Source organism: Dermacentor albipictus, chromosome 1 (genome assembly GCF_038994185.2).
Source record: "Dermacentor albipictus isolate Rhodes 1998 colony chromosome 1, USDA_Dalb.pri_finalv2, whole genome shotgun sequence".
Classification (NCBI taxonomy): domain Eukaryota; kingdom Metazoa; phylum Arthropoda; class Arachnida; order Ixodida; family Ixodidae; genus Dermacentor; species Dermacentor albipictus.
In genome coordinates, this window is record NC_091821.1 from 297,143,315 (window position 1) to 297,158,160 (window position 14,846).

General features: G+C 47.7%; 1 protein-coding gene and 1 pseudogene across 5 annotated transcripts in view; both read right to left on the minus strand.

The window, feature by feature from the left end:
• Rubicon (run domain Beclin-1-interacting and cysteine-rich domain-containing protein rubicon) overlaps nucleotides 1-14,846 on the minus strand; it is a 461,889-nt gene that overhangs the window by 73,440 nt on the left and 373,603 nt on the right. The window lies entirely within an intron of this gene.
• LOC139054970 (uncharacterized) lies at nucleotides 2,598-10,509 on the minus strand (annotated as a pseudogene).

The window sequence follows — 14,846 nt, forward strand, 5'->3', positions numbered from 1 at the left end:
GTTAACTTGTTGCTCCCACAATGTAATTCTCGGTTGGGATTTTCTGTCGCGCCATCACGCTGTCACATACATACACATACCTCACAGGCTCCAACTGGAGTGTTGCGTGAGGGAGGTAAGAGAAATAACATGTAGCGAAAACAGGAGCAAAAAACATAGCTAACAACAAATCAAACAACTGAAAAAAAAAAAAGAGAATTGAATCGAAAGACGCCGAACAACATTGTTGTGTATAGGGGGCGCTGTCGATTATATCAAATGTATATAAGCGATTGCCATCAGAATAAAGGGCAGTTCCGTGGTTCCCCGTCAATGCATAGTCTTGTCTTATAAGTTGGCGCTTCGCGTCACAACAATCTGGCGCAGTCGGTGAAGCTAGCGAGCTAGCGACGAACTGTATTTCCTTACCTGGCTCCGTGCTGTTCCAAGGGGTGTCACCTACGAGATGGCAGCGTACGGACTACCGCCATTACTGCCTTTCCTGGAGACTCCTGGAGATGCGAAAATTCCATGGGAGCAGTGGCGTGATGATTTCACAAATTTTCTTGAAGCAACAGGGATGGACGCGCAACCGCCACTACGGAAAAAGGCCATTCTGCTGCATTAGTTGGGGTCGAGGGACGCCGTGTTTTTCACACATTGGGCCCAGAGCTGTCACGAACGTAAGACATGACAAAAGCCGGGCCGGAGACAAGCAAACCAGCAGGAAAAGACGGGACAGAGGCAAGTGAAAGGGATTGTTACACGGAGGCGTTGGGCCTATTGGAGCGGCAGTTCTCAAGCACCGTCAACGTACTGGTCAAACGATGTCGATTCACGTTACGTCGGCAACTGCCGAACGAGCCGATATGAGAGTACGTCAGTGCTCTCCGACAGTTAGCAAAGATGTGTGACTTCGGGCAATTCTTGGAAGCGGCTCTACGAGACAGGGTTGTTGACGGAGCATGGAGTACTGAGTTGCGACAGAAATTGCTCGTGATGGGGTCACAACTTACGCTCGCAGAGGCAGTGGAAATGCTACAAACGTACAAGCAGGCAGTGGAGGGGGCTGTGATCTATGACCAAGGGTCATCACAAACGGACAGAGTGCAGCATGTATCTCAAGGCAGAAGCCCAGACAGTGACGCGGCAATGACGCCGGTGCGCAAGTGTTACCGATGCGGCTCTACAAGGCGCCTAGCTAATTCACAGGAATGCAAAGCACGAGAAAAACGTTGCTCCCAGTGCCACAGAATGGGACATTTTTTAGCGGTCTGTGGCAGGTCGGCAGAGCGGGATGTGCGGACGGTCCGAAACGACGGCGCTAGCGAGGAGGACGTGCTCACTGTGCTGGCGGTCAGACAAGTGGAACGAAGGACTTTGGTCATTGACGTCGTTATTGAGAACGAGCTACTTCAGTTGCTGGTAGATACTGGGTCGTCGGTGTCTATTTTGCCAGACCACGCTTATCGAGCCAAGTTCGCCAACAGCTTTCCTTTGACTGCGGCTTCAGCGATGCTGCGGAATTTTTCACAGAAGAAAATTCCGGTCTTGGGATGGTTCACGGCCAGAGTTGTACGCGGGAACAACTCGGCTTGCCTTCCATTTTACGTTGTTCCCCAAGGCATGGCATTGCTAGGACTGGATGGGGTTCACCAGCTACAGTTGCACATCATCGGTCCGACACTGGAGTGTTTGCAAATCACGGTCAGCCCCCAGTCGCTTCCTCCTGAATTATGTGAGTTTTCCTTTCTTTTCGCTGATAAGTTGGGATTAGCGAAAAACTTGCTACATTCTGTGAAGTGGCGTGCAGATGTAAAACCAGTAGCAGCGAAGGTTCGACGTTTGCCCCTGACGCTGCAAGGGAAGGTAGCGGCTGAACTGGCAAGATTATTGGATGCAGGGATTATAGAAAAGGTCAGTGCTGCGGAATGGGTGTCTCCTATAGTGGTTGTGCACAAGAACAATGGAACTATTCCTCTATGCGTCGATTTGCGCGAGCCGAACAAAGCAGTAGTCATTGATAGATTCCCTTTGCCGCACTCGAAGGAACTGTTGCATGCGCTGAGCGGAGCAGCATGGTTCTCGAAACTGGATCTTGCTGCAGCCTACTATCAAGTGGAATTAGCCGAAGAGAGTCGCGAATTAACGACGTTTATTACACACAAAGGCTTATTTAGGTTCCGCAGAGTGTGTTTTGGCCTCGCATCGGCACCAGCCGCGTTTCAGCGAATGATGCAAGAAATCTTGAAAGGCTGCAAGGGTGTCTTGTTCTATATCGACGACATCATGGTCTTTGGAAAGATTAAGAACGAGCACAACCGTAAACTTCGCGAGGTATTGCATCGGATCGCTGAGGCGGGGCTGCAGCTAAATCAGAAATGCTTGTTCGCTGTCAAGGAACTCTCCTTTTTGGGTCATCGTGTGAGTGCAAGTGGTCTTGCCCCACTCAAGTCAAAGGTGGATGCTGTGATTAAAGCACAAACGCCTGCCGATGTAGTCTCACTGCGGTCTTTCCCTGGGCTCGTAGGCTATTACTCACATTTTCTTCCCGATTATGCAGAGGTGGTGGAGCCACTGTGACGACTTCTTCGTAAAGGACAGAAGTTCGTGTGGGATCAGAGCACTGAGGAGAGCTTTTGCAGGATCAAGGAGATGCTGTCATCATGCGGGGTGGTGGCTATGTTCAATGAGTCTTTGCCTGTACAAGTGACCATTGACGCCTCAGCATATGGACTGGGAGCTGTGCTACAGCAGGTAGTCGACGGAGAAGTACGTACAGTGGCATTCGCTTCAAGGACACTAACTCCTACAGAACGCAAGTACTCTACCGGGGAACGAGAGGTGCTGGCATGTTTATGGGCTTGCGAACATTGGCACGTTTATCTGTGGGGCCGCAGGTTTGTCTTACGAACTGATCATCAGGCTTTGGTGACACTGCTGTCCAAAAATGGGGTTGGAAGACGCCCACTGCGTATTGAACGCTGGTGTGCTAGACTTTTGAGATACAACTTCACTGTGCAGTACACAAAGGGGAACACCAATGTCGTTGCGGATGCACTTTCTAGGTTACCTTTGACCTCTGCAGAGGACGAACCGGTGGAGGAAGTAGTTGCTGTGGTTTCCAGCATGATCACTAAGAGTGAGTTGCAAGCAGGAACAGCTGAGGATTCATTACTGAATGAGGAGGCGCAGCATGTTATGTCCAGATGGCCGGAAAAGGGCTGTTTAGCTGGAAAATTAAGGTTGTTTTTTCGTATAAAAGAAGGGCTGTCGGTGATAGACGGGCTACTGTTTCACGCGAAACGGGTCGTTGCCCCATCGACACTCACTTCCAGGCTGGTCATGATGGCACATGAATCGCATCCAGGCATTGTAAGGACCAAACAACGGTTAAGGGAACAGTACTGGTGGCCCGGAATGGACAGGGACGTTGAATCGCTGGTTAGGAATTGTGCTATCTGCAAGGCATCAGATAAATCTGCAAAAACCGTAATGGCCCCATTGGAGCCAGTGGTGGTGGTGGTGATAAACTTTATTGAAAGGGGGAAGGGTAAAGAGGGACGTGGCTGAGGGTTAGGGCTCAAGTAAGGCCCTGGGCCTGCTTGGCCTTTTCCGCCCAGTCCACCAGTTCAAGTTGTCGGTCGACGTCCCCGGAACTGAGCCAGGCTGTCCAGTCAGTCTCGCTGCTGACGGGGGGATGAGAGAATGGGAGCGAGGTGCATTCCTACATTATGTGTGTGAGTGTTCCTGTTTCTGAACAGAGCCTACATTTGTCGCTTTCTCTGCCCCCTGTGATTTTGTTGATGTATTTTGGGTGTGGGTATGTATTTGTCTGAAGTTGCCGAAACGCGACCGCTTGCGTTTTGTCAAGTTGCTTGGCCGGTGGTGGGAGCGCGCGACGCCTCAAGCGATACCAATGGGCTATTTCATAATAAGTCTCGCAGGGTTCCTCGTGTCTCTCCTCCTCATTCACGCCGTCCGCATCCGAGGACGAGGCTCGGCGCACGAGATATCGAGCCAAACTGTGAGCCGACACGTTGCCAGGCACAGCCGCGTGAGCGGGGGTCCACACGAGGGTTGTCAAGCCGCTTAGGGGGCGTCGTGTGAGGACATGGTACGCCTGTTTGTAAATTCTACCACGGAAGAAATTGCCGATGGCCTGCTTGCTGTCGCTGATGACGGTATTCGCTTCCGCATGCATGGCCATGGCAATCGCAGTTTCCTCCGCTTCCACCACTCGGCCAGCCGTGATTGTTGTATGTTCTATCAGTCCTCCGTTGTGATCAGCTACCACCGCAGTCATGAGGTCGCCGCGAGGGTGTCTGGCTGCGTCTGTGTAGACCACTCCATCTTGCGAGCCGTAGCGTCACCAAATGGCTTCACTACGGGCCTGCCGACGGCCCTGATGGAACTCGGGGTCCATGTTGCGGGGTAGAGGTGGGGCATAAATATGCCCTCTGACCTTTCGTGGAATCGTAATGTACTCCGTAACCTCGGGGATAGCCTCGAGACTGAGCTTCCGGAGGACGGTGCGGCCAGCCGGGGTTAGCGAGAGACGACGGACTTGGGCTGTGTGGTGAGCGTCTAAGAGCTCCTCGATCGTGTTATGCATGCCTAAGGCCTCTAGCCTTGCGGTGGCCACGTGGTCCGGAAGGCCCAAGGCTGCCTTTGTGCTTCGTCAGATCATGGTGCTTAATTTGGCCAAGTCCGTGGCTGCGAGTTTGACATATGGTGTCGAGTACATGGTTCTGCTTGTTATGTATGCCTGCACAAGTCGAAGCAGATCGCCCTCGCCCATGCCGTGGTGCCGATTAGCCACCTGGTGAATGAGCTGTAGTGAGTAGTTTGGTCGCCCTCTGGAGTTTCTTTAACATGAGCCCGCAGCGCAGCGTGTTCTGAAAGTCTAGCCCCAATATTTTGATACTGGGGCGCTCCGGGATGGTAAGTTATTTATTTATTTATTTACAAAGTACCTACATCGCCACAAAGGCATTACGTAGGGGGGAACAAAATACAACCAGTAATACAGAGAAGCTTTCGGACAGATATATTGACAAACAGAATCACTACAATAACTGTTAGAGAAAGGCGTACAAGTAACGTGAAACAAGCAGGTTCCAAGATATATAACACATACATTTGTTTTACAAGAGCGCCATCACAGCATTGAATACAATAGTTCGTTATTTGACACATTTACTATATCATTTGATAAACTGTTCCATTGTCTAATTGTTTTGGGGAAAAAAGAGTAGTAAAAAGTGTTTGTTCTGCAGTTATAGGCTGAGATCTTTTTGTTGTTATCACAGCGAGACGATATATAATCTGGTTCCAGGAGATAGTTATAGCGATTAATACCTGTCTGATTATTATATATTCGGTGCAATAGTTTAAGCCTTAACTTCTGCCTACGCATATGTAGTAGATCCCATCCTAAAGTGGCCTTCATTTCCGAAATGCTAGAGTACGGGCTGTAATTATTGCAAACAAACCTTGCTGCTTGGTTCTGTAGTTTTTCCAGTCTATTGATGAGGTAATCTTGATAGGGATCCCATATTACACAAGCATAATCAAGTATTGTTCTAACATGTAAGAAGTATAAAGTTTCTTTAACTTCGCGTGTTGCCTGTTTAAAATTTCTGCGAATAAAATGTAACATCCTGCTAGCTTTTGCTATGACAGTGTCAATCTGTTTATGCCAAGTGAGTGATTCGGTAAAATAGACTCCTAAATACTTATATTCTGACTGTACGTCGATAAGCGTGCCATTGATGTTATATCGGTGCTGAAATTTGGATAATTTTCTGGAAAAACTTACGCTACTGCACTTTTTTATATTTAAGTTCATGTTCCATTTTTTACACCAGATCGCTACCTTATCTAAATCTGTTTGCAATGTATCTATGTCATCTTCAGTGGTAATTTCTCTGTAAATCACACAGTCATCAGAAAATAGTTTTATGGGTGATGTAATTAGTTCGACAATGTCATTTATGTAGATTAAAAATAGCAAGGGCCCCAGTACGCTTCCCTGAGGAACGCCCGAACAAACACTTATTGGTGAAGATGCAACGTTGTTTAAGACAACAGACTGGGTTCTTCCGTTTAGGTAGTTGCGTATCCAATTTTTAACGTTTTCGTTTATATTTAATGCAGCAAGCTTTACATCTAGGAGCTTATGGGACACAATATCGAAAGCTTTTTGAAAATCAATAAAAACGGTGTCTACCTGACTATTGTTATCAATGGTTTTAGATAAGAAGTGCTGGAATTCTATTAGTTGTGTATTGCAGGAATAACCTTTTCGGAATCCGTGTAAAAGGTGTAAAAAAGGTGTAAAAAAAGCGTTTGAGTCAAGGAATGCAGATATGTTACTATATAAAATGTGTTCGAATATTTTGCAACATATTGACAATAGTGAAATCGGCCTATAGTTTTCTGTGAGTTTTCTGTCGCCTGGTAGGGTAGCAAACCGGAGACTCATATCTGGTTAACCTCCCTGCCTTTCCTCTTCATTCTCTCTCTCTCTCTCTCTGTCGCCTGATTTAAAAACAGGTGTCACGCTTGCCGTTTTCTCATCTTGTGGAATGAGGCCTGTTTCAAGGGAAAGCTTATAAATGATCGTTAAATACGGAGAAATGATACCATGACACTCTTTAAGGACTACTGGCGATATTCCATCAGGTCCAATTGCTTTTGTGTCATCTAAATGCCGTAATAAAGAGTCGACGCCACTAACATCAAATTCAATATCTGGCATCATATCGCCTTGATTGGCGTTGTTCAAAAGTGAAGTCTCCCCAGCAGGTAATAGCGAAAACACAGATTGGAAGTACTTGTTGAAGCATTCCGCCCTCTGATAGTCCGACGTCACGGTTTTGCCATCAACAGTTAAAGATGGTATCGATATGTCTTCTTTTCGATTTTGTTTTACATATTTCCAAAAAGATTTTGGGTTTTCTCTCAAGTCCTTGTTTAATTTAACAAAGAAGGTATCTTTGGCAGCTTTAATTGTTGCTCTCAATAGCTTATTTATCTCTTGCAAGCGTTTCTGATTTGCCAGACTGGTGTCGGCAGAAAGTGTTTTATACGTTTGTCTTGCTTTCCTTATAAGTTTACGTATTTCTACGTTCAACCAAGGTTTTTGTTTTTTTCGTTGCCGCAGGTACCTGCATGGAACATGACTTTCGACTAGTTCAAGTATTTTGTCCCGAAATGCTGACCACAAAGTTAACGGACAGCGTGCATTTGACATATATTGGAAAGTAGGAAAGAAATTTTCAAGTTCAGTCCTGATAGCAGCATAGTCTCCTCTGTCGTAGCTGTACACTTTTCTTTGCGGAATTTGCGCCATCCGTACTTGCTGTATGTTAAGCTCTATGACAACTGCCCTGTGGTCACTAATACCTGGGCAAACAGTAACTTTTGATATTATGTTTGGCTCATTGCAAAGTACTAAGTCTAGAATTGCATTTTCTCGCGTAGGTTCCAGTAGGTACTGCTGCAATCCATTTAATCCGAGCAGTTCTTCGAACTCTGTGTAAATACGGGACCTATTGTCAGCCACACATCCGGCATTCCAGTTGAAGTCAGGCAAATTGAAATCCCCCCCTAGAAGTACGCTATTAGGCAGCAGAGATAGCATCTCAGACAGCAATCCGAATGAGTCGCTGCTGCCGGGTGGGCGGTAGAATGTCCCGTAGACTACATTGTTTCCGTTAGGCAATTTCACAAGGCACCAGACAGACTCAGAATCGTTTTCAAATAAAATTTGTGTACTTGACAATGCATTTGATATCAAAAGGAATACTCCCCCGCCTTGTCCATGCCTATCTTTCCGATAGACAGTAAAACCAGGCGGAAAGATTTCTACATCAGGTATATCCTTGTCTAACCATGATTCGGTGCCCATCACAATCTGAGGTTTAACAGTGGCTACTAAAGACATCAAGTTATCGACTTTGTTCTTTATGCTGCGACAATTTACAAGCAGGACAGAGAGCCGTTCAGGCTGCGAGCAACGTGCTCAGTTATCTTTCGGAGGAACGGAATTCAGAATGCGTCATTTGCCTCTGTCCAGTCGCGCATGCGCCTGAAGTGGAACTGGCATCCGCATATCGCTATCCCAAACAAACGTTTGCCCATTGATGATCAATTTATCATAACTCAAGCGAACACGATTTTCTTTGTTCTCTCTTTTTTTCTTTCGCATAATTCCAAAGCTGACGTCTTTTTTCTTGTACGGCTCGGCTGAAATCTTCAGAGATGCTGTACGAAGTGCCTTTTAGTCTGTAAGCATTTTTAAAGACATTTTCTCTAGCCTTCCACCTTGAAAAGCATGCTACTATGGGCCGGTTTTTGCCTTCTCTGAAAACGCCTACGCGATGGGCTCGTTCAACCGAAATATCATCAAGTTTCATCACATCTTTGCATATTCCACTTATTAGTTTTTCAGACGCCTCCCACATCTCGTTATGCTCCCTGTCAGGCAACCCGAAAAAGACCAGATTCTGTCTACGGCTTCTATTTTCCAAGTCGTCTAGTTTAGCCATAAATTTATCTTCCATTTTTTCCACCCGAGCAATACGACTTTCTACATTGTTTGTCTTCTCTATTAAGCCCGTAATTTTGGATTCTAGTTCACATTGTCTTGTTGTAATTTCCGTTAACTTCGCAAGCACAGTTTCCTGGCCTGTTTTCATTTCTAAGAGAATCCTTTCAATGTTTGTCATTTGGTCACGTTCAACTGCATTCATGGGCCCTGGATTTAGTTCTACATCCCCCGATAGGAGCAGTAAGATTTGGGAAAGCGTCAGGCAGCCGTCGTAGAGAGAGAATAGTAGAGCATCAACGAAGCACAGGCTGGCATGTTCAAGACACTCAATCATTTGTCGCTTGCTAATGGGGCACGACACTCTTAAAAGCATAACATTGCTAGAGCGATAACACTTAGTTCCATTTAGGTAACTGACCTGGTACATGAAGAAGCGTGAGTTTGTGCCGAAAAGAGCGTCGTGCCCCAGTCGCTCTAGGCTTGGCTGGTCCTTTATATGGCCAGCGCGCAGCGGAACCGGAAAGGTTCCCCGATGCGCAGATTCCACTTCGGTGCGTCGGAGATCGTACACGATTTCCAGCAAATAATCTTGCGGACCGTGTAAGACATGAGCAGATGATTGCAGATCCGTTGTAGCAGCATCTGGTCAAGGTTCGGTGAAGCCATGTTCCACCGTGAAGTCGGCGTTCGCCACGACAGCGAAGAATCCGAGCAGCACCTGGTACATGAAGAAGCGTGAGTCTATGCCGAAAAGAGCGTCGTGCCCCCCTTGAGCTTAAAGTTCTCCGACTTTAAGCTCAAGGAAGCGCCTTCTCGGTGGTAATCCCCTGGGACAGCTACTTCTGCCGGGCTTGATCAGGAGGTATTCAGATTTTTCCGGTGAGCATGTCAGGCCCCTTGACTCCACATAAGCTTGTTCGACGTCGATGCCGCGTTGCATGATCTCTTGAAGAGCTTGTGGATCATCCACAAGCTCTTCAAGAGATCCGCCGCTGCCCATAACGTCACGTCGTCAGTGTAGAGGCTGTGGTGAAGCCCAGGGATAGAGCACAGCAGTTCCGGGAGCCCACGCATCGCCGCGTTAAAGAGAAAAGGGGAGATGACTGATCCCTGCGGCGTGCCTCGGCTCCCCAGCTCTATAAATTCAGTTTCATGTTCGCCGACTTTGATCCGGCACTTCCGGTCGGTGAGAAAGTTTCGGACGTCTTGGTACGCTCGGTTTCCGACACCCAGTTGGGTCAGGCCCTCGAGCACCGCTGCGTGGGCGACATTGTCGAAGGCCTTCTTCAGGTCGAGGCCCAGGAGGCACCGGAATCGGCGAGCGTCCACCGGACTTTCGGGTTGCATCACCTGCCTTTTTACCTGAAGGAGCACATCTTAGGAGGATAGGTGTAGCCTGAAACCAAACATAGAGTGGGGAACTCGTCCCCATCTTCTACGTGTTCATTGAGACGGTCTAGGACCACGTGCTCCATCAGTTTGCCGACGCATGATGTCAGTGAAATCAGCCTGAGGTTGTCCGCATTGAGGGGTTTGCCTGGTTTTGGTATGAAGACGATCGTTGACGTCTTCCACTCTTCCGGGATGGCCCCCGTCTTCCAGCATTCGTTCATGAACTCTGTGAGCTGCACCATTGCGGCCTCGTCTAGGTTGCGTAGGATCTTGTTGGTAACGCGGTCCGAACCCGGCGCTGAGTTCGTCCGCAGCTTGTAGGCGGCTGCCGACACCTCAGTGAATGTAATGTCTTCGTCTATGTGCACGTTCAGCCGGCCCTGGTAGGCCGCAGGTAACGGTGTCTTGAGTTGCGGGCCGATGTACTTGTCGCGCATCTCTGCCAGGAACGTCCCCGGGTCCTGAGCATGCCTGTGGATTAATTTGGCCATGTTTCTTCTGCCTTCGACCCTGGTGGTGTCTGGGTCCAGGAGGTGGCGTAGGAGGTGCCACGTCCGGGCTGCGCTGAGGCGTCCCCTCATGCGATCACATATTTGGTACCATTGCTGTCGGGTGACCTCGGTCGCGTGATCGGAGATCTCTGCGTCGAGTCGAGTGATTCTTTCTTTTAGGGCTTGGTTATCTTTCCCCTGCTGTTGCCAACGCAGGAGCATGCTCGATCTTGCCTGCCACATGTGGAGCAGCCTGCTGTCGACGTTGGTGGTTTCCGGGGCGTCTTCCAGGTCAAGATGTTCCGTATGCCGTATGTCAGTAAAATGGCCCGAGAAGCCGTGGGAAAAGCTGGGAATCGACATCATTGGGCCGATGGAGCGAGCCCCTCCGGAGTGCAGGTTTGCAATCACTATTATTGATTACCACAGCAAGTGGCCTGAGGTGGCATTTGTGTCCACAATCACTGCACAGGCAGTAGTGAAAGTGCTTTTGGAACTTTTTGTGAGAGAAGGGTACTCGAAAAGCATTGTGACTGACAATGGGCGTCGGTTTATGTCGACATGTTTTCAGCAGTTTTTACGAGATCGGGGAATCCAGCATTGCGTTACAACATTGTATTACCCGCAATGCAATGGTCAGATTGAGAGGTTCAACCGCATTCTCAAGGAATATATTCAGGTTGCGGCATTGGAACGAAGACCACTGAAGGAAGCAATCTGGGACTACCTGGGTGTTTACAGGGCCACCCCACATGCAATTACAGGAGCGTCACCGGCTTACCTACTGCATGGAAGAAGACCCAGAACAAGATTGGATGTTGTTGGCCTCCCAGAAAGGGAATTTTTCGAGGAGCCACGTGCCGCCATGGAAAAGTTGAAACAGCGCGTTAAGGAGCAGCAACAACGAACAAAAAAGTACACCAATGAAAAACGAGGTGCCAGAGCGTCTACCATTGAGCCAGGAGATTTCGTAAAAATAAAGCAAGGCGGACAAAAGACGAAACACAAGTTTTCTTTGCCGATCCAGGTGAAGAGACGAGTGGGCATGAATTCGTTTTTGCTGGCAAACGGTACGAAATGGAACGCATCAAAATTAACAGTAATTGGTAAAGTTGGGACAGGACAGGCACAAGCACTAGCTGACGCGGTTACAGCGCAACTCAGTGCGGCCTTGGGGTTTTCCTGCGACCTGGATCTTCAAGGGCCCCTGAAACGGTTCGGACAAATTTTGTAGACGCGTAGGGTACAGCTTAAGTAGAACATTCGCACCGCAATTTAAGTGAAGCGTTACGTATTAATGGAGCTACAAGCGATTATAAGTTACCCTCCTCCCCAGCCATGCTTTTCCTCCTCAACTCGTCCGCCGAGCGAGCGGGGCTAAGCTCCGCCTTCACTGGTCCTGCGTCACGATGCGACGTCACATCGTCCACTTCCGGGTGTTTTGGAGCCCGCCCCTGCCCGCGCGAAACCTCTCCGCTAGCTGCTTGGCTGTCGACCCCAAGCGAGAGCTATCGAAGCAGCGTGCGTTGCGAGCATTCTGTCGTAGCGCCGAACGTGTCTTATTCCGTTAACCACAGGCAAGCTAGTCATTTCGGCAAATGACTGGAGGCATAAACTCAAGCTGATGACGGAACTTTGGCGTAGACGTACGTGAGCGGCCTGATCGGTCTGCATGGTCCAGACACTTGTTGGCGCAGCGCTTAACCAGTCAAACAAAGCGCTAATATTGCTCTAACGAAGTGTAAAACATTTTAAACATTTATAAAAACAACGTGTTGATGATTACACTCCTGCGAAAAGTACGCACCAGCAGCAAAGAAGGAAACGCTTCGTTGCTGCTACTGTGTATGGTTGAGCTCTATGCCACCAGGTGGCTGCACCGTGCAGACCATTCACATTTGCCCTTCTGCTCATTTCGGCTCATCCCGTTACGGCACAGTCAAGCGGCCAGATCCTGTCCCCTTGCGCTTACGTTTGCCCTAATACGGGACTCGCGAAACGCTATTGCGTTAGTAATCTTCCGGTGTAAAGTGACGGCCACAAACGCGCAAATCCTGCGCAGCAGCCAGTTCGCTCGTACGCTGCCTTGCAGAGGGACACGATGTCGCAGCTTGACATATTGCCAGTCGCTTCGTTTGCAGCCCACAAGGCAACAAAGTCGAATCATAGTGCTCGCGAAAAGACTGACACCAACTCTGACCGCGGAGCTCTCGTCAAAATGGAGTACGTTGTAACACAAGCAGACGACACTTGCTGTGTGCCGGATGTGCTTAAGTGTACTGAAAAATTGTTCTTGTGCATTCTCTTTATGCTACTTTCTTTTTATAAAAACAAATTAACTAACATTCCAACTATTACGAAGATCATTTGTTTACCATAAAGTTAGAAAAATTATCGATCACGCGCCCTGGTCAGCCAATCGGATAGCTCGCCCCACTGACGGTCATATGGGTTATTTTAGTCATATGGGTAGGGGCGGCTTAAAATTCCGCCGAGCAGTGCGCTGCGATCGGCAGCGATGTGCATTTCTAAAACCTTATAATAAATTGCACGCTTTACGCAGAGCACTTAGACGTGTCAATTAATGATCAGAAGGACCTACTCTAACGACTCAGTACGTTTGTAGAAAATCGTCAAAAGCGTTTCAGGGTCCCTTTAACATAGGGAAGATGGTGGAGCAAAATACCCCTACTACCGTCGAGAATCGATCTGAAATGGTGCCATCAGAAGACATCCAGAGAAGTGCCAGCCATTCTGACGGTGCACAGCCCACAGTAACGGAGTCTATTCTAGAGATTCCCCATCAGCAGGACAATTCTCGATCGCAATTGGCCACAACCACAGCACCATCTCGCACCAGGCCGGAACGAACAAGAAGAGTGCCAGTGCGATATCAAGACTACGAGTTTACCTGACAGTAAGAACGTCGTTCGTGTCATGTGATGTGAAGTGAGTGCACGAAAGTGGATTGATTTTCTTTCTTTCCTTTATTTTTTTTTTTTAATGAGGGGGAATGTGTTGTGTATAGGGGGCGCTGTCAATTATATCACGTGTATATAAGCGATTGCCATCAGAATAAGGGGCAGTTCCGTGGTTCCCCGTCAATGTATAGTCTTGTCTTATCAGTTGGCGCTTCGCGTCACAACAAACATCAAGCAAACGAAGAACAACAACAAATCTCTGGATGATCACAAACGCGCATGGCTCATCGAACTCCTGCAAAGAACTGCAAATGCATGTATATTTATAAACTGCTTGCAAGGATAGAGAATGACAGTCAAGTCACATGGTACAAATGAAACGTGTGCACATAACTACGGAATCAAAAATAATGTACAGCGCGGAGAACAAGGACAGCGATAGACGACATACATAGCGCTGACTTACAGCAATATTTTATTGCGTTGCCACATCGTGTGTATATATACAAGAAAGGGCATGTGCAGAAAATGTAAGACAGTCACATGGGGTGTTCAAACAGCAAGTCACTGAACTAAGAGCATGGTCACCTGAAAAAATAAAAAAAAATTTAAAAATTAAGCGTAACGATTTCTATCTGTTTAGATACATGACTTCACTAGGGGTCAGCGCGATAGAGGGGGCACTAACGCAAATACTACCAAGTTTTCTGATGAAATCAGCTTCCACAATTTCCCGGGTGAGCTGTGAGCTGTGTCTCGCTAAAACTTCAGTATCTTCAAAGAATGGCACGCAGCCGCAGTCCCGGCAATGCTCTCAGTTCAGTGACTTGCTGTTAGAACACCCCATGTGACTGTCTTACATTTTCTGCGCATGTCCTTTCTTGTATATATACACACGATGTGGCAATGCAACGAAGTATTGTTGGAAGTCAGCACTGTGTATGTCATCTATCGCTGTCCTTGTTCTTCGCACCGTACGTTATTTTTGATCATGAATTACCAACTAGCCTAAGCAACCACCCTAGTTCACAGAATCAATTTTTTAAATGTTTCTCTAAACGTGTCCAGATTATTAATTTTAACAATGTGGCTTGGAAGATCCTTCCAAGCTGCTATTGCCAGAGGCAATGCAGATTTATTAAATGCATTTGTGTGGCCAAAAACACGTGTGAAACTGTGTGCGTTATATAAGCGGCGAGATGTGCAAAATGGGCGGGAAAGGGGTAATGTAGTTGCGTGTTGACTGTGAGTGATTTTGTGCAGTAAGCAAAGCACAGCTATCGTCCTTCTAGATTCAAGAGATGGGAGTGACAGTGATTTCTTTGTAGCAGATACGCTAGAATGCCTACTGCAATCTTTCGCGATGAAACACGCGGCACGGTTTTGAACAGATTCGAGAGAATTTATTCAATATTCCCGATGTGGCGACCAGATGGCGGAAGCGAATTCGAGCTGAGGACGAACAAAGGTTCTGTACGCTATTTCACAAGTGGCTGAAGGGGCTTC